The sequence below is a fragment of the Columba livia genome, chromosome 3 (assembly GCF_036013475.1).
Source record: "Columba livia isolate bColLiv1 breed racing homer chromosome 3, bColLiv1.pat.W.v2, whole genome shotgun sequence".
Lineage (NCBI taxonomy): Eukaryota > Metazoa > Chordata > Aves > Columbiformes > Columbidae > Columba > Columba livia.
This window is the reverse complement of record NC_088604.1, coordinates 119,990,411-120,010,823: the sequence shown is the minus strand read 5'-3', so window position 1 is coordinate 120,010,823 and position 20,413 is coordinate 119,990,411. Positions and strand designations below refer to the sequence as shown.

At 42.9% G+C, this 20,413-nt stretch overlaps 1 protein-coding gene across 3 annotated transcripts in view; it reads left to right on the top strand.

The window, feature by feature from the left end:
- Positions 1–20,413, top strand: part of CCDC85A (coiled-coil domain containing 85A) — a 284,415-nt gene that overhangs the window by 216,735 nt on the left and 47,267 nt on the right. For all 3 annotated transcript variants that reach the window (XR_010471815.1, XR_010471813.1, XR_010471814.1), the window contains one exon: positions 6,666–6,772. The gene's annotated coding sequence lies outside the window, so the exon portion shown is untranslated. The remainder of the gene's footprint in view (positions 1–6,665; positions 6,773–20,413) is intronic.

The window sequence follows — 20,413 nt, the reverse complement described above, 5'->3', positions numbered from 1 at the left end:
CCAGAAGCGAGTTCCTCTCAGACTCTGTTAAGCACATTCCACTCCTGGGCAGCAGGGTTGGAGTCACTGATGTTCAAGTGGTCGTGTAGCTCAACAGAAATGGGAGCTTATAACTACGTGCAGCCAAGTTTGTAGGGAGTAGATGAAAAGATGGAGTAGAAATTGGCTGGGGTTGGAGGCTGCTTCTTACCGATGCGTAACAGGTCCCTGTGCTCGCTCCGGTTTAGCTTTCTTTTACATCAAGCTTTGAAAGTGCGTAACTGCAAAATGGCATCTGCTCTGGGTGCTGCCATCTGGAAAGACAAATCTTCTAGAGCATGGGAAGAAATCCTCTCTCCAAGGGAACAAGATATCACAAATAGCGTGAGGACCTCTAAATGGCAGGCTTTGTGGTTCGGTCTCTGTTTGGCTGAACCACGGTGCCCTCTGCCCTTGTCCATCTGCCTCCCGGGACCTCCGTCCATCAGCTCCCTGGAGGAATGTCGGTCTGCTGGTGTGTGCAGCCTTGCATGGCAAACAGGTCTCCAGGGCTGGAAGGAGAGCATATGTTAGATGCCTTTACAGCTAAAAATGCTTTCAAAATAACCACCACGTCGTAGCCATTGAGCCTGTCATAATGATGCGTAAATTAAGAGCTGCTACTGAACTTATGCACAGTAAGTGCATGAAAAAATAGTAAAAGAGAAGTAGTATGTATTATTATACATTATTTGTTTCCTAGGTGTCAGGATGGATAGGCAGCATGGTACAGCCTCCCTTTTGCTCGGGTGCTCACACATGCTCTGCGGGTCTGCATGCAGGTACGCACACACCAGCCTTGATTTGAAAGTCACAGAAACAAAGGGAACTTAGGTCAGCCCTTGGTAAGACTTCCAGCACAGTTTCTTGGCTTTCCTGCTCAGGGTGCTAGTACTGAACACTTAAAAGGAGAACCCAAAGTCAAATGAAAAGCAAAAAGGTTTTTAGCCAAACTGCTTAATCTGTATCTTAGCATTTAGTGGCAACTGAACAAGTGATTCCAAAGTAAAACGTGCTCCGTTGGGATGGTCTGCTCCCTGCAGACAGGTAGGGCACCTCACCTGACAGGACTCCAAAACTTATTCATTTAATCACGGTAAATTATGTGTACACGTTAAGCAAAAGATTTCAATTCCCAGAGGTGAATTATAGTAGGACATTTTTGTTAAAATGCTCACCTTAATTGTTTTGCTAATAACCTTAAAAGCAGGGGGAGAGGAGGTAAAATAATAATGGATGATTAACCCTTGTCTTTGTAATCCCATTAACAACATTGGGGGAAAATGAAATAGATGTTGTAGGCAATATACTCTGAGATGGCTTCACTAGAAGAGCAAACCTACAGTCTTAGCACATCACTGTTTGTTTCTGTAAATGGAAATGTCTGCTCTGTATCCGAAGATGCCACAGATCATCAGGATGGGCCAGCAGTCCCCATAGTTGGGGTATGTACCCTTGCTGTGTCCCGTGGGGACGGCCTGGCCAGTTTGGTACCGGACTCTTGGGGCAGACTGTGCCAGATGTGTGGGGTCCACCCTGTGTCACCCCTTCCCAACCGCAGCGTTTCCCCGTGTTGGATCCAGTTGCATTGTCATCATGGTGAAAAAGCTCTCCTTGTGTGTTCCCATTTGTGTCTCGGGCACCTCTGGGGAGAGTCACCCGCCTCGTGCTCCAGCTCCTGTCACCGTGGTGCTGGTGGGTGTCATTGTGGTGAGTTCCCCGCTCTGGTCTCTCCATGTCCATCTGGGGAGCCCAAAACTGGCCTCATCACTCCAGATGTCCCACCACCTCCCTCAGCAGCCCTGTTTGCTAAGGGTACTATATGCATTTAAATCCTGTGGTGACAAAGGCTATGTTGGTACTTTAACAGAGTGGAAACTACAGGAATATTAATTTATGGCATCCATAATCCGTATGTGCTTATGTTAAGTAATAGCTTTACTGTGTCCAGCAAAATGTTCCTGCGAGTGCTAATGGAAAATTGAGATTGATGCAGAGGCAGGTATGTGCCAGCAGCGTGCAATAAACACGCGGCTCTGGAGTCATTTTGGAGAAATTTTCAGATTAAAAAAAGATATAGCAGTTGTCTTGTCCAAAAAAGAAAAAAAGACGACTGCTTCAGACCGTCCAAGTGGCTTCCCTCAGCCCTTTGAAGCTCTCGGTTTCTCAGATGAAAGGTCCGTGTGACCATATCCTTGACTTTTTCCCTGCTAATATCCCGCCTTAGCAGGAAGAAGGAACAATAGGGAGAAGGCGGCTTTTGATAACATCCAGACAGCGATGGGCTCTGCTGCTGAGGGGTGCTGAGACTGGCGCAGATAAGGGTTTATCTTTGATCTTGATGAAATAATTGACGCTCAGCATCCTTCAGTGATACATGTCAGCTGAAAATTCCCTCGTCTGTTTTATTCCCGTGAGGCTGAGGAAGGGACTGAGGGGCTTGTTCCTGCCAACGTCTCCTTGGGACACCCCAAGGACTCTCACATCCCAGGCTCAGCCCTGTTGGGTGGAGGTTTTGTGGCTTTTGTGACCAACTTGACCATGCCAGCACATCTGAGTGGCTGGTAACCGCGTCACAATGGCTGTTGCCATGGGACGTGCCAGCTCTGAGCTGACCACACTCAGTTTTATCTCCTGCGCTTTCCACATCAGCGGTGGGGAGCAAAGCAAGGCTGGGACCTCTCTCCCTGCCGCTCTCACAGGGCTGGAGGCCAGTATCTAGTGCCTCAAAGGTCAGTACTGGGGCTAGCACTATGTAATATATTCATCAATGACTTGGATGAGTCCCATCCAGTCCCTTCCAGTTGTGCGGTTCTGTGCGGTTCTGTGCGGTGTTCCCTCACGCCGCGCTGCCGGGCGCCATTTTGTGTGCTGCGAGGCTGAGGGGCGGGGCTGAGGGAACCGTCCAGAACCGGCGGGGACCGGCTGTGACCAGCGGGGGCACCCGGCGCTCCTCACAGCGCACACCGGAGGCAGGTATTTGTGATTTAGATTAAAAATTCCATGTTAATTTTCTCCCCAAAGGTAGATAGAGCCTCACAACGAGCTCTGCGTTTGCTGGGTGGGTTGAACTACCCCCCCGTCCCCTGAAAGGCGGGTGTGGGGAACATGGCGCCCGGGCCCAGCCGGTGCTTCCCTCCCAAACTGCCCCCTCACGGGTGCTTCTCCGGGCTGCCCTTGGATTTGGGAACTCCTGAGGCCTCTAACTTGGTGTGTGTGAGAGCACAACCCTGTCTCCCCACCAACTGAACCGTGCAGGGGAAAAAAGCCGCTTAAATTTGGAGATTTCCAGTCATTTTGTGTCATAGAGTTGAAGGAGTATTACCTTGAGCAGAACAGCATCCACATAAACAATTTGTTCCTCAGCTTACTGTGCATGCTCAGCAGCATCAAAGACTGAGGAAAACTTGTTGAATGCGTGTTATAAAAAAAGTATTCAAAGTCAGATTTGCTACATTTTGATTTTCTGTCATCGTAGAAACTATATCAACAGCAAAGTCCATAAATCAGAGTGACTGCAGGAGGAAAAGATATCAAGTCTAATAATCCCATGCTATTCGTTTGGATGGGGAGGAAGTATCAGGCTGACTGTTTTGGTTTGGGTGGGTTGGTTGGTTTTCATTTTGGTTTGGTTTTTGTCCTAGAAGTAATTAAATACATTTCCTGAAAGGTTTCTGACTAAACTGCCTATTAACCATATTTGTAGTAATTCCTTTTCCACACATTATTAGGCTTTGAATTCCGGTGGCCTGAACAAGAGCTGCTAAAATTATATAAATTAAGGGGTGATATTAGAAGAGAGTGGGATAACTGATGCAAAATAACTCTCTGGCTCAGTCTCTGTTCAGATGTGTTCTGTAAGTTTCCATTCTTTACAGGGAAATAAAGATGACCCAGAGGCAGGAAAAATAAGACTGTGACACTGGAATTTTAGCACTATAACTGTGCACAAAACCAGTATTTTGTTACGTTTTCAGTTCCCTGAGTGACCTGTACAGTATTTAAACCCACCAGGAAATGTAGCGCTGTTTTAGCTGGACAGATGCTTAAAATTAAGGAGCCAATTCCCTTCATGTTTCTGTTGCTGCTTTGCAGTCCAGTTAACTGGGATGTAATGGGTATGAATGACTGGAAGATTTTCTCAAAATGATCGATTGTCTCTTTCTTGTTTACCTGTGTCTGTTTCAATTTCCTGAGCAGTGGGTGGATTACATGGAAATTGACAAATCTAGTAATGAAAAATATTTGAAATTTAATTTAACCTTGCAAGTCTTTTCTTGTGGTGAAAACACCTTAAACTGTTTTTATCTTGAAGCACCATTTACCACGATTGGTGGAAAGGATATGTCCCTCATTTGTGACTATTGATAAATCGCCATCATTTGTGGCTACTGGGGATAGCCTGAGGCCCAGGAAGGGAACCAGAGACTGTAAACCTGTAACTGTGGTAAAAATGAGAATGTGTTTTGAAAGGAAGTGACAAAGATACTGCAATAAAAGCTGAATACACTCAGTAAGCTCCTGAACTAATGCCGTTTGATATACCTCAGCTGTAATTGGATTTGTCCTCTCTGTACTTCCTAGGAAAATTTGGTCCATAAACAGTCGAAATCTAATTGATGTGATCAAAAATAGTTGTATTTTGCAGGCGCTCTTGATCTCGTAAATAAGCATAGTAGAGCTTACTAGAACAATTGGGTATTTATCAAAAGGACACGGCTAATGTGTAATACTTGACAAACTACAGTTCTAGTTGAATTACATCAAAATACAGCCATGCTGTAACAAGAAAAAAGGGTGAAGTGCAGTGATCTATATTTTGCAATTAAAAATCAGCTTAAAGGAGCTCTAAAAGAAGTCTTCCTTGTTTTGAAGCTTAGGTTTTCAAAAGGCTTCAGGAAATTTACAGCATCTATCAGATATCTCCCATTCCTGTTCACTCCCGTGTAACTAATTTGGGCAGCTCAGAACAACTCGATGAAGGAGTGGAAATATAACAGGGGATAGCTTTGCATTGACAAGGTGTTCCTCTGCTCATCGGAATTTAAATTCATTTTGTGTTGCTCTGATTCAGTGGATGCTTTGCTAAAACTTCTTGTTAGGGAAGAGTCTCTCAGATGGGTCACGTCTGTGCCTTGAAGGATAACCCTGTGAACATGCTTGGTGTTGGCACTTTGTAAAGTGGTGGTAGAGACAGGTAAGCCTGTATTGGGGTTTACTTGGGGTTTATGGAGCCTGGTGCTAAAACGCACGCTTAGTTTATTTGGTCTTAGCTTAGCATTTATCTTAGTATGTGATGTGGCATCATTTTTTATGATACCACTGGGAGGTATGTGTGAGTGCCTGTTGGCCTTACCTTGGGAGCAGTCCTCAGGAAAATACTGCTTTTTGAACTCCACTTGTGGGGGAAGGTCCCTCCAGTCTGCTTCTGGCTTCATCCCTGTGCCTTCAAAACAATTCCAGAAACAAAAGGCAGATCTCAAAGAGCCTTATTAACACCATTATTATTAACACGTTTTTCCTCTGTTTTAAAAATTCCAAGAGGCACCTGTTTATTTTGTTGGCTTTTATTGTTTTTGTTTTTGTTTTTTTTCGAAGTCAGTGCAAAATATTTATTTATATGAAGAAAATGCCTTCATCTGTTTGAGAGGCATTTGATTTGCATATAGTAGTGCTGTGCACAGGAACAGTTGCTGCTGATTAGAGCAGCACAGCTCAGTTTGCAAAGCCAAGCGCTTCTACAAACAGATTTCTCCCCTTTGCCTTCTGGTCTCTCTTCCTAACTTGAATTTTCCAGGTGCGGAGTGGTCTTCACTGAGAGAAAAGACCGTATGTGCTTTGTTGATGCTCAGAGGAATAAAACTTTGCAGATGAGAGCTGATTTCAGTCTTTCCCCTTTCCTGCTTTAGTGCTGGAGTTGGTTTTGTGGCTGTGCCAGGCAAATTAGCAGAGGCTGCTGGGCCTTGCAGAATCACGCTGATCCGTGACTGGAGTGACTCTCTGCTCCCTTTCTCGTTTTATTTATTTATCTGTTTATTTTATTTATTTATCTGTTTATTTTGTGTATGAATTTCAGTGTGTCAGAGAAATACCATTTATCCTGCAGACAGTGACAACAAAAACGTTGTGTGATGCATTAGTCATAAAATCAAAGGGACTGCTTTCCAGCCACTGCCATTGGCAGGGCTTATCTCCTCAGAGCAAAACTGGGGGACGCAGAGAAATAATCCACAAAGGAGGAGAATTTTCTGAACGCCATTGCTAATGGAGCTTTACCAGGTGCTGAGAAACACCTTGTGAAGTAATTGCAGGGGTGGTTTTGATCACTGTGTGCAGTGCCACCCTCCAAATCTGGACATATATATGTGTGTTCCTGGCCTGGCCGTGCAGCTTTAGCAACCAAAAAAAGGTTTACCTCAGAACTTTGCTACTCCCATTTGTTGGCAGAGTGAATAACGACTGAAGTGTAACACCTCAGAAATGGCGTCTGGGAGATTTTGTTATTGGGCAGTTCACAGCTTTCTAATATGAAGTACCACTGTTTTTGGTTTTCTGTTTTTTGTAGTGTCTAATTGCCTTGTGAACAAGAGAGCGGCTGTTTCTGTGATGTAAACCTCGTCTAATTCTGACACCTGATTCTTAAACAGGAATGTTTCCTCTGAAGGCGGCAGTTCTGCGCAGAGAGAAGCAGTATCTCCAGGTGTTGTGGCTCCCATTTACTGGACTGTTGCCTCCGCGCTCGGCACAGGCAAAAGTGAGTAGCAATTTCCAAAACACTTGAGCAAATTTCCGTTTGCAAAAGCAGCTCCCAGCTGAGGGGCAGCAAGGAGAACCCTGCTTGGGGATGACTGCTCCAGTGCATCTGCAAGGGGTAGGTGGCAAAGATTGTCAGCAACTGATACGCTTTAAATATATATCTATACATATTAATTTTAAAGAATGTTGATTAATATCTGGTGGTGTATGCAACATGTCAGTTTTTTGCATAAATAGATTTTTACCAAATCCAGGACTTACTATTAATTTTATAGTGGCAGAGGGTTTAAAAAAGGCAAGAATAAAGAGTGAAGACCATTATACCAGAGCATGAGAGAATTAAGTCGATGTGGGATTTTTTTTCCTTTTACTCTGTAATGAATGTACAGTATTTTTCTCCATTGCTATCTGTTGGCTGTGAAAGTGAAAATATGTAGGCTAGCAACCTGAGGCCATAGAAATGAGGAAATACCAGTACATAAAACCATTTGCACTAAAATATTAAACTTGTCCGGAAGATGAATAATGGTGTTTGTTAGTGGCGGTAGGAGAGCAATGGTTTGCTATCAGCCCTCATTGTTTATCTCATGCAGCGTGTTGCCTGTAGACTAAGGGCTTGACAGATTATCTCAGCCACCCTGGCTCAGGAATCAAGATTTTGTGTGTGGATGAAGAAACAAACCAAAAAGCAGAATTGGTTATTAATTTACTGAGTGTGCCTGTTAATATGCTGCAAATCTGTATGGCTTAGTCCTTAGTCCACTTCAGGATCTTATGGTCTTTGAGTGATTAATGGCACGTGCTGCAGCACTTGTGCCTGCTTTCTCCAGAGGAGCTGGTGGGTTTTTAAAAAATAGATATTTAAAGTTTGAAGAGTTTCAAAGAGAGTTCCTCCTTGGGGCCCACAGGGTGGGCAGCTCAGCAGGGGCTGCACTCAGGCAGCAGTGGCATTCGGAGAATGTGCTGCTGCCTTGAAACTTGCATCATCCGTGGTGAGTTGCAGCATGCACACACAAATTCCACAACTGTTTTCTGCCTCAAATGGACAGTCTTGCCCTTGTGCAGTGCACAAGCTGAGGACATTCCCTGCTACCAACCTGTTCCAAATTTTGTACAGTTTTTCCTTCCTTAACAGTAGTGAGACAGCTGAAATGCTGTGTGACAGCAGCTTCTCACGGGTGTAATTAATCTGTATTTGCAGCATCACTTTTGCAGTACCTACAGGTGAGTGTGCATTGGGGACAGCTGGATGTTACCTTGTCTGAATCCAAAAGGGTTATTGTTAAGTAGTATTGTCAACGTATTTGAGCTTAAAGCAAATACTGCTGAACACATTGCAAACTTTTAAAAGGGAGTTTGCCAATTTGGTACTGTTGTATGGCAATAAATAACTAGCAGGTTTGCCTACAGTTAGTATTGCGTGGCCATTTAGAGCTGATGATGCAGCTACAGGTTCTTAAACAATTTTAGGCAGACCCATTTTGAACCTTGTAAAACTAATGTTTAATGAAGTGAAACACGGATCAATGGTAAATTTTGTGCAGTGGCTCAGTCGTATTGATTGCAAGGTTCAGAGACTTTCAGTGTGGACCTATTAAACATCTATAATGTCAGGGTTGAAATGATGCTTGGCAAATGCTAACAAGGTTGAAAAGGCAATGTGGGTTTGTGTTTCCTGCTTTCAGATAATCTGCTTTCCAGTCAGATAGGAGGGGTAGGAACTGGTTGGTTATGCAGGAGATGCTTCTGGATCAGCTGTATTGGGTTGCAAGGAAAGGAAGGGACTTGTGTGCTGGTGCAGTGGTAAAGGCAGCACTGCAGCTGTTACAGCTGCTGAGTATGGAGGTGCTGGTGCTCTCACTCAGCACGTGCATTGTGCAGTACTTGCCTTTGCTTCCCAAGGTGATTTTGTCTGTTACACATGTGCGTGCACTGGCACAAAGGCTAAACCTGATCTGAGCGTGACAGGCTGTGAACTGAGTCTCCCCCTGCGACATGACCCCTCCATACTTCGTGCGTGTGGTGGTGCAGGTGGCCACACAAGGTGGCCTTGGCCACGGGGCAAGGATTCGCTGGAGACTGCATCTGGTACTGTGTCTGTTCGGTAAAGCAGATGAGAGTGTGTAATTTAGCTGTATTTGGCTTTGGCACACTAAAAACTGGATCCCGCCTCCAGTCTGGTCCCCTAGTGAGAGGTCTGTAATTTGTAACCACTCAAGGATGCTGGTGGCTTTTTCTCTGCTGCACAGATACACGCCGTGCTCTGCAGTCTGAGACGAATCGTGCACCACCTCCTGCCCAGCAGCGGGGTGGAAATGGGAAGATGTATGATCAGGCAGGCAGCACTGCAAAAGTAAAATCAATACAGATCAACCAAAGAGTTTTAATCTTGCCTTGTAATAACTCTGTATCTCTCCATTCCCTATATGCATTACACGTTACGTCATTGAACACTGCTCGCTTGCAAATGAAAATATTGTGATGCAATATACTATGTATAAATATGTATGCTCACATCAAAAATGCACCTCTTTCTGTGTGAATGGGTCTGTACATGCACAGAAACAAAACTAACCAACTTTTCACAGCAAGTTTAGCCATAGGCAAATAACAGGTTCTGGGTTTGACCCTGACAGTTCACACTCCTGTTAACTGGTCAGATGACAGTCAGACACATAACACCCTGGTATAAAGGATTCTTATTTCATAAAACAGCAGCTACCTCTCACACATACATTCTGATAACAGCAATTAAAAACATAGCGACACACCAGGGAACTGCTAAATATAGTATGGCCTGAAGTTAAAAGCTTCTGTTTCCTGGATTTTTTGGTTGTGGTTCCTTTCCCCTCCCACACCTTATGGATGCTACAGAAGAATTTAAAGGTCAGGTGAGCAAAACAGCAGTGGGGCAGGAGGAGGAAGAGAGATCCCTGTGACATAAAGAATAGAATTAGAAATAACGAAAGTCCATAAGGTAATGAAAAACCAGTAATTCAAAATGAGTTTTTGCTAGCCTACGGTAGCTAAAGCTCCTGCTAATTCTGGGACCAGGAGGAGAAAGCAGTGCAGGACTAAGAAAGCATCGCGTTTGAGGGCAGTGGGACATCGGCCCCTCTCTGGGAGCTCTGAGCTTGGGTGGCTCTGCTGAAGCTCAGCCCTGGTCATTGCCCTCTGGCTCGGCCCACAGTGGTCCAGGGCATGGCAGCTCCTGTGCAAGAAATACTGCCTTTAGGAAATTCTTTTCCCTTAGGAAGTGGACGAAGAGGGAGAGCTTGAATTCTTGAATGCCTTAATTCAAGATGACTTGTCACTGCTGCAATAACACAAATTTTGCTTGCGCATAATATATTATTTATTTTATGGAGGCTGAATGAAGGAGAGAGCTCTCTCTTGCTCTGCGGTATGCAAACATTTATGGATGGTTTGGTGCTTGGTTTAACAGCTTATGTTTTTGAAGACTTGACGTCTTGTTTGCATTACTTAAATAGATATATGCTATTTCCGGGAGCTGTTGCTACTGCTGGGCTTTTACGACAGTCTTTATATACAGTTTCATTTTTAGTGTGGGAGAGGTCACAGTATTGCGCTAACTCAAAATACCTGATGCTGACAAGACAAAACAAATTTCATTAAATAAAAAAGGGGTCAGCACTGTACAGGCTGATTATTTATAAATAGTGCCGCCAGTCAATACGTGATGGTTTACTGTACTTAATGAAACTCCTGGTAGCCAAATGTGTATTTTAAGAAGGCATTTGACCTTGGGCATCTCTCCTGCTGGGGGGGATGCTGTCTGCTGCGTCAGTGTTCAAAATCAATAACCTCCAGCACTGTCCTGTGAGGGGTCTCGTATTTAAGGGTGATATTGTAAAATGTGACAATGTTCTGCTGACAAATGACTCAATACTGATATCCCTGTGGGGAAGGGTGCACGGGGTTATGTGGTGACTCTAAAAATGCAGTGATAATGAGGAAAAAAACTGCTGGGGATGCCATTTTATCCATTTAGCACTTGGGTCTGCTGCCCTTGTATAAACCTTTACCAACTCGGTCCTTGGGTGTCTGAGTGAAACTTGTTTGTCTGTTGTATTTTACAAATTCCATAAGATTGTTTGGGCTCAGAAATTCATACTCTGTTATTCTCCTGCTTTGAATGTCAGCAGAGCGAAGACTTCTGGTGTGCAGAAATGATTCTTGTCTGGCTTGTGCACAAAACCAAGGCTGTAGCCCAAAAATCAGTGCCTAAGTCTCACTTTAAGGGCAGGCTGGACATTTTTTGCTGTTGTCTATGAATAGGTTGAGGGTGAACACGAGAGGGAGAAGAGCTGTCTGGTGCAAGAGCAAATGGGGATAAATCAGCAGCGGATGCATTTATTCTATCAATTGGAAGAGAATGTCAAGCTAGCAAAAGTGTCTTCCTATAAAGTCTGAAGCAAAAAGTTTAATTTCTTTTTAAGATTGACACTTAGTTCATGTGAGGGGATGTATATCAGTAGACAGACAATTGGCTTTGTTGACTTGCAAAGGGATTTTTCTGTACCTTAAATGTTTTAAGGCTCCAGAATAACTGAGATACTGCACAGAGGAGCTTCAGTATGTGGCATTGTTTTGAGGTTGTTGGCACTATTCATGGCCTAGATTCAACATGGGTTTTCTGGGTTCCTGTTTTTGGAACTGCGATATATATCAAAGTCGAGGTGCTGTATAAACTCAATATGAAAAAGTTTGACAAATCTACTTATGCCAAACAGCTGCTCTGTGACTTGAGTTTTAAATTGATAGCCTTTCCAGAAGAATAATTCTGTTACTTTCTTGTAAGCGTGCCTATAATGGCTCCAAAGTCCGTCTGTGTAAACAGACTCCCGTGTCTTTAGCTTGATGTGGATTGACAGTAAGACACGCAATTAAATGCAAGTGTGCAAATGTATGTGTAATCGCAAAATTCTAGAATAACTTTTTTAATAACATCTTTTAAATGCTTTATGTACTAAAGGGCTCAGCGGGTCTCTTCATAATATACAGTGTGATTAATTCAAATGAGAAAAAACAGTCATGCAGACAGGCTTTGCAACTAATGAGCAGGATGCATAAAATATATTCTGCCTTACTAAGGTATTATTGTCATCTGACTTTTTTGCAAACTCCCATGGAATTTATTTTGCATTAACTTCTGGTAGTGCTGATGGAGTTGGTGAATTATTGCCTCTTTGACTTGAAACCTGAACTAACTCTCTGTGCAGATTTTTGGTAGTTTCTTTTGCACTGTGCTGATTTATTGTTAAGAGAATTGCACATAGGAAAAGTTATCCCAGCGGCATAGGCAGTATAGTAGACAGTAAATGGCATTCCTATATCACTGTGGGTTAAGCTGTCAATCGTAAGCAAAGACAGTGGACCTGTAAGTCCAATTTTTTTTTTCCACTAATATAGTCTTAGAAGTTTGTTGCCTCTTTTTTAGTCCCTTGCACATCACCTGTGCAGTGTGTTTTTAAATGCAAATCCTGGACCTTGACAAAAGGGGCTGGTTGCCTAACCGGAAGAAACCTCACGGTTTCTGGTGACCAATAGCTACCTTCTGGTAGAGGCTGGGGTGACATCCCAAAACATCGCCTCTTTGTAGAAGGCTGGTTGCTTTGGTCTTTCAAAGTAAAATCTTAATGCACAAAGAAGAATCAAGTCTCCTTTGCTTTTGTATGTGCTTTAAGTAATCTGTTACTTAAAGAGAGCATGTTGTTGGTAACTGTGAATGGTTCTAGACCTGCCCATTTCCCAGGACTTGGGTGTGTAATCAGAACCAGTGTCCCCTCGTCTGTTTCAGGCATTTGATACAAAAGTGCATTGCTGTGCTGAAATAACAGACCACAAGCTATACTTAGCATATGTAAAAACCCAACTCCCTTCCCAACCTGGACAATAAATGTTGCTGGGAAAATATCTTGAAGGGAAATCCCCTTAGTAAAGCCTGGCATGTATTTTTCTTCAGTGAGCTTTGACACTGTTTGAATATGTGCCTATCTTGGACCACGCGCAGAGGACCTCCCACTATTCTCTACCTGAAGCTTCAGTAAACTCATTTCCCTTGCTCAATCAAAAAGCATTTTTTGCTCTCTAGCTTCTTAAGTCATCCTTTTACAGAAAAGATTTGCTACTGTGAAAGAAAACAGACAGAAGAAAACAGAAGAGGAGTTGCTAAAGAGATAAATGACAGATTCAGCCTTAAACCCTGCACTTGCAATTTATTTGAAGAAAACGTTCAGGGAGTGCAAAGACAGGACATCTGTTTCATGTTATTCCCAAAGCAACCTGCTTATTCAGCTGCAGACATCCCCACCTGCTCCTCTAATGAGCTTGGATCTCGCAATATTCCCTGTTCTCCCCTTTGAACCTGGGCAGAGCTGTCTGAAGCAGAGGGCCACTGCTTAAAATTTAGCATAGGGTAAACCCCCTGCACGCGTGCTGTTGGAGTCTCTTTAACTCCCATGCTGCTGCAGTTTTGATGGCTACATTAGGTGTTACTGTGCACGGTCCTCTTGTAGGCTGTTTTATGTGAGATTAGAGCTGGTTTTGGACTGGTGAGGGATTCAGGCTCTGGCCTTCAAGGGAGAATTTTTCAGTGTGATCCTTTCCTAATGCACCACTGGCATTTGACATTTACAATTGACTGCTTACGTAAACCGAGGAATAGCAGAAAAGAAACTGTTTGGTTTTGTTTTTTTTTCCTCCCTGTGCTTTAATTTTACAAAGTAAATATCACAAAGAAATGCTTTGCAGGTGCTTTTTTGCACAGCGAGCATAACGCTTGGGGAATGCAGTTGAAATCCTTGGCCAAGGCTGCAGAGTCACTGTGTTTCAAAATTCATATGACTTTGGTGAAAACTGGACCAAGTACTTGCAGCCTGCAGAGGTGTCCGCAGCAGTGGAAGAAGTGCTTCAAAATGGTGCAGTCATCTGCTGAGGCAACCTTGTTTGTACCATGCAGAGAGGGGAAGGGAGCGCCCTTGAAACTTTGCAGAAGCGACAGACCCTGCCCTGAGCCCTCAGGTCTGAAGGTGGCCATAGCAGCATGGTGCCTGTGCTCCTTTGGAGACGGGTGATTGAAAAATGCGTTCAGTTGTACCTGAACACCATGAGCTGACTTCTCTTGACCTGTACAGCAGCACAGTAAATGGGACAGCAGGCGAGACAAAAAACGTTCTTTGTAGACTCTCAGGGAAAGAGTCCTTCTCAGGGAGAAACATTCCTGGGAGTCTTTCTGTGTGCCCTTCCTTATACCATACTGTTTTTTTCTCTCCATATAGCCAGGCACACATTCTCATATGCAGATCCTCTCATTCAAGGAGAAGGAACTTCAGTGTTTTTCTTATGCTAAATACTGCTATTTGCCATTTTTGTGATGGCTTTGGCCTTTTAGCAACCACTGTTTCCTGAGCTAGTCTTGACAGGAGAGGACATGTCTCTGATGGATTCCCAGGAGGCCTCAGTGCAGGATCCTTGGGATGTGGGGAATGACTAATGCAAATAAGGGAACACTGAAATCTCTTGCTTTGGTGTCCTCCAGTAAATATTCTCAAGTGAGAGGGTGAGTTGTGTAAAAACTGTGAGATGGTATAACAGTATCTGATAGACCTGAAGGTGTTGTCTGTAGTCACAGACCAAAAGAGCATCTGTGGAATAGTGAAAACGGCTTCTCAGTGTCATCTAAAATATCACCAGCTGCAAAAGAGGCAGATTTGCTCTCCTGTTCAAATAACCTCGCTGATTTTGTCATCCTAAGCAAACAGAGACTCTTATTCCTGTTGGTATTTCATTTCCTTTAGCACTGATTTTTCAGAGGGTCAGGGTAAATATCAACAGCGCTTTTTGGTGCCAACACAATCCTAGCTGTGAGACTGGGCTGAGCTGTGGCGGTGACTGCAGACTGTTCTGGGTGATGGCTGGAGGCACTGGAGCTGCATGGCAGCTTTGCTTGTGCCTCTGCTCCCCCTGCCAGGAACCCTGTGTCACACTAGTTGCCCACTGCCACGTGCCAAAAGCAAGTTGCAGCGAGACCGTAAGCTGTATGGTCAGCTATGATGTGAAATCTGATAGCCCTTCAGAGGGCAGATGATTATCAGAAAGCTTTTGTATGAATGCTGGGTCGAAGGAGTCTGTGGATTCTCAATAACAGGAAATTTTGTGTCTGTGTTGAACCTGACTAGATGAAACTCAGCAGTGGGAACATTATGAAGGATATGTGGAAATGTGATCTGTGAAAAGCAACCAGAAATTGCATTTAATGAAAGGGGATTGGCAGGCTAGTGTTTCAATAAAAACCACTGCGAGAATCATCTTTTCTGTAATGGTAAAAGGCAGATCCTCTCTGCTGCTGTCTCCCAGGAGCAGAGGCTCCAGAGAACTGAGCTATGAATTTCTCTGTTGGAGTGAGCAGGAGCAAATAGCCACTTTCTCCACAGGAAAAAAAAAAAAATTGGCAGTGGTTTGTTTGGCTGATGCACAGTGCTCAGTATGGAGCACTCAGATTGTATCTAATGTCAGCGTTTCCATTTGTAAAAAAAACATCTCAGGGTAATTAGTTCTATTGGCTTTGGCCAAATGCCAGGTAAAAGGCTGGATACTAGGGCGGGTAATACATAGCTGTTGGCATGGTGCTTCACGGGGTCCAGATATGCTCCATTTCCAAAAGCTTTTGGTGTCGTTAGTGACTTGTATCACATAGCCGTTGCATATACTGAGTCAGTGTAGATAGCACAGTACACAGCCAAGTGTCTTTTCCAATGCCCAGGATTAAAATTTATGGTGTTTAAGTTGATGTATCTGTGGAATTAAGTATAATGTTTTTCTCTTTGTAAATGGGGTGGATATTTCCTGTTATTGGCAGTTAGACTTGTTGGGGCAGAAAAGTAAATGAGGACAGGGAATTTCAGAAGGTTGTAAACTCAGTTTAGCACCAGCTATGTATAATTATACTTAAGAAATTGCAATAATAGCTGGAAACTGTGGCATGGTATAAAAAAATCTGAATCCTCAATGGAAGAATGCCTTTGCTATTTGTAGCCAATTTCACATGCTTAGTAACTTAGTTATACATTGATTTCTGTAAATGGTACTTTAGCTCACAAGATGGCATTTGGCATATTAAATTGAGTAAAGAGGATTATTGAACAGAGGGCTATTGGACCACACAGGGCAGTCAGGGCTCTTGCTTAGGCATTACTGGCAGTGATCTGATAACTCTTTACTAGGACCATGAGAAATGGGGGGGTTGTTATAAAAAAAGACATGCACATATGAAAACTAGCCTCTTTCTTAGCAGAAAAGGCCAAAGCACAAACACTTGTCTTGAACCTAGAGATGGTCCTTTCAGCCTGGGACAGAGACATGCTTATAGGCAAGATCATCAGGGAAGTATTTATCATTGCTGTGTGTATTGCACATCTTCCATGAATAAATAGACATCTTCCAAACACATGACTGTAGTTTTTCCTCCAGTGAGGAAAAAAAGTGATATCTACAGAGCAGATGTGGAGACCCGTTGCAGCACTGATCCTAGTGTGAGCACTAGAGAAAGATTAGTAGCAAACTAACAGTTATATATGACTGAGGGTTTTGTTTTCCCTTCCTCCTGAATGACTGAGCAGTTTATTCACTCCTAATTTAGAAATAAGAATAAAATGGGGCCATCTTCAAAACTATTCACTTACCATTGAGGTTTTAACAGTGGCTTAGGAATTTGTTCCTTTGTGTTGCTTATTAACCTTACCTGCAAATCTACCATTAATAATAATATATGGCTGCAGGATCTCGTATAATAGCTGCAGGTTCCCAGCATCAGGTCAGTACCCTGCACCACCTGACTAATATCCATCGCAAACCCAAGTGTGGGAGACGAAAAGATCAGCTTGTGCCTGTTGACCACAGGACATGCTGTAAAGTAACTTCATATCCCGCTTAAATTCTGTCCCAGTTAATTCACTCTATTAGTTTTAGTGAAACAATTGATTAACTCTGTTGATATCATTATAATTATCTCTGCCAGTCAATATATTAGTCTCAATCCTCATCTTTCTTGAGGGATGAGACAATTCCTGGTGCGTCAGCAGATCATTTGCAAGTAGCAGTTTTGTTTAAGCATTGTGAATACTGTCTTTAAGGAGCTGATTTTATTCCTGTAGTATTCCTGTTAATAACAACAACTTCTGAGAAACCCATCAGAAGTCTGTGATAGTAATTTAAAAGAAAGGTCAGATTCAGCGTCCCCCATTCAATTATGACCAAGTTAGTAACTTTTGATGGGTACATTAAATGATGTTGTCATCCCTGGGCATATCACAGAATCAAAATGAGGCTTCTGGTTCATTCAGAGTGTAACACCTGCAGTGAAATGATCTTGTAGTTAAAGCAGGTGTTTTCAGTGGAGGGAAGGTTTGCTGTTTTAAACTGCATTCAGCCAATGCTGCGGGTGTCTGCCAATAGACAGCAACCCATAATCTATATTTAAATTAAACAAAACCCCTTCATGACAAGAATATTATTAAACCTGCAAAGTCAGACACTTGGAGGTGAAGAAATGCCAAAACCAGACTTTCTTGAGTGACCTCAGTTTGTCCTCTCCTTTCATCGTGCACATGCATAATGATGCAGCTGATAATTACACAGCCAGAAGTTACCACTTTTTTATGCCATAGCCCTGGTTTCAGTGCCTGAAGCGCCCTTACTCGTGGGGCTCTGCAGTGCTGGGGCTCGGCTCTGGGTCGTTATTACCTAAATGAGTAAGATGGTTTATGGAATAACACCCGATTACTGCCCTGGAAGGAAACATGTTAGGGGTGTTGGAATTTTGCTTCCACAGTAACTTAAATACCCAATTAAAGTTGAATTTGCTGCATTGTGGATAAGGATGTGAGAATGGGGCTTGACACTTGCACAAGTGCCATTGGAAATTGGCTGTGGGCCTTGTATACAATGCTGCGAGCAAAAATATACTGGAAATCTTTCTGGAGTTTCCCCTGGCATTATGTGGCTTTGCGTCTGTGAGCATATGTGTGCCTAGGGAGCCCTGGTGGGATTTTAAGCTCATTTGAAAATAACACTTGTGCTTTATAAGGAAATGTATTTTCTGGGGAATTCGGAGCATCATTCTGGCAAGAAAAAACACAACAAGTTTTGCTGGTTGTCTGCTTCTACATTTTAAACTTCTTTCTATATACTTCTAGTCTTTGGTAGTGGAAACTATTTTTTTTACTTGCATACCAGGATTGTGTTATAATTTTTGCATAACACACCTAGCAATATTTGCAACTTCCAGAAAAAAAAGAATAATTACTGGGGTATGATTTTTTTTATCTTCTTTAAACAGACTTAGCAGCAGTGCAGCCACAGTGCCTGATGGGGTTGTATATCTCACTGACCACTTCAGCAGATCTGTTCCTCTGTGATCTGCTACTTTTATGCCCAGATCCCAGCCATGGGCATGAAATGCTGTCAGCATGGCTGAGTGGAGCTCAGCCTCTGCGTCCAAGTGTATGTAAGGGGACATCTTCATTGCCCTGGGCCATCTCAACTGACTTTTATATAATACAATATAATTTTGCTCTATATTAAACCTCTGCTATTGGAGGAGCCAATGTACATGAAATTGGGACTGGTGTAGGTATGTCTGCTGTGTTCCAGTCAGAGCTTCCAGCAGCGTTGAGGGTATGAGATCAGCTCTAGATCAAGGCTGTGCAGTGTCTTCAGCTTATCTTTTCATTCTAAATCTTCTCATTTTTGTTTTGGGTCCCTGTTTTCTCATTGTTAGATCTGAAGGGTGACTTTATAACTGTCTTTGTGTGGATTAGGCCAGAGGGAGCATCAGCATGTCTTACTTGTACAGGACCTGCTGACCTGCTATGTAGGTGTTTGCAAGTGCTTTTCTGGTCTCTGTGAAGTAATAGTGCAATTTAAGCATGAGAGAAGAACTCAAGTCCAGAAAATTAATAAAGTATCAGCTTTTCAGTATTAACTCTTCAGTTGCTATAACTCTTATATTGTGAGTGCATAGTTGTCTCTTGTTTTGAAATCACTCATTGTAAAGACAACAAAAGGGGAAAAAACCCCACTTTTATTCAGTGTGATTTTTTTGAAAGAGATGTTAGAGATGACTAAGTTTAAGTTTCTGGAACAAATGTGTACATTTACACATGAAAAGTCCCAATTGTTTTCTTCTTAAAGAGAGGTTGTTGTTTAATACTTGAGTTTACTATTGCTTCAGAAGGCAAAGGAAATCCTGATTTAGAGCCAGAGACAGGGAATCATAACAGAAGTTAAACTGAAATTAGACATGAAAGATGGGTTTTTTTTTTTCACTCTTTTGTCTTTGGAGCCTGTGAGAGTGCTCTCTCTCCAGCAAAGGCATCGCAAACAGGGAAATTCAAGCTCATTGAGAAATGCTTTGATCCTCTGAGGCAGAAAAGAAAGTTTGAACAGAAATAGTTTCAAGAGTGTCAGTCTTTCTTTCTCCATCAGACTGTGCAAACCTACCACTTCTAATTTGATTTGTGGTTTAGTTTGGAGTTTTAAGCATCTGCCAACAGATGGCCCAAATATCAGCATAGATCCATCAAACCCAAGAAAATCATCCCTTGAAGACACAGGGAAGAACAGAAATTGTATATAACTTTATTCTCTGAATAGTCTAGGTGAACATACAATGAATCTAGCAAAGGTCAGACCCCGGCATAAGAAGTTTGCAGACATAGAACAAAAATGTTAGGGTACGCTGGACCATACAAGTAGCCAAAAGATTTGCAAATCCAAGTGAGTGACACCTTCTGGGGCACAGTTGGTGCAAGAGGGTCTAGCCTCTCCCATAGTTTTCTTTGGCATTTAGTGGTTCTGTGTGAATTATCCTTTGGACAGGTTTTTAGAAGGGAATTATCGTTCCCAGAGGCAGGATCAAGCTGCTAAAGGTTGTTCAGAGAAAAAATACCACTGGTTTTATTTACAGAGAGAAAACGGAGCCTGTGAGGTTTGTAGCGTCAGCCCCAGTTTTCATTTTTATGGTAACAGCTGGAATGAGGGGTGTGCAGGTAGAATGAAAATACACTTGGGCTTGTGTTACAGGAGAACAGTGTGTTCACCATTTAGCTTTTATTTTCTTCAGCTGTTTCCTCACAGAGGACTGTAATCTGGTAAGCCTCTATTTCAGGTAGTAATCGAAAATATGGAAGGACATGCATAAATTGCAGAGATCTGAAAACTCATGCAGAGGTTTTCTTCTCCAGACTACAGTATCATTAAACTCAGCAGAAAAGTGCTGCAAATTTAATCTGAAAGCCACGTCACACTCATGGTGTAAAGACTGTGTTTATGGGACAGATGTCTCGAAGACAAAGAGTATATGCAAGTCATGCTTGTAGCTAAGGAACATCCTTATACCCTTGTATCACCTTCCCAGACTCATAAGGTTGTGGTTTTTTTTCCTTGGGTTGTGCTGGTGACTGAAGCTCACATGCTTGCAGTAGACTTGCTTGCTGTCATCTCGTTTGCATCTGGTTTGCCATTTGCAATTATATCTAAATGTGTATTCAGGCATTGCCCGAAAGACAAGAATCTGCTTGCAGTGAGCTACCTGGGTAACAGGAATCCAACTTCCCAA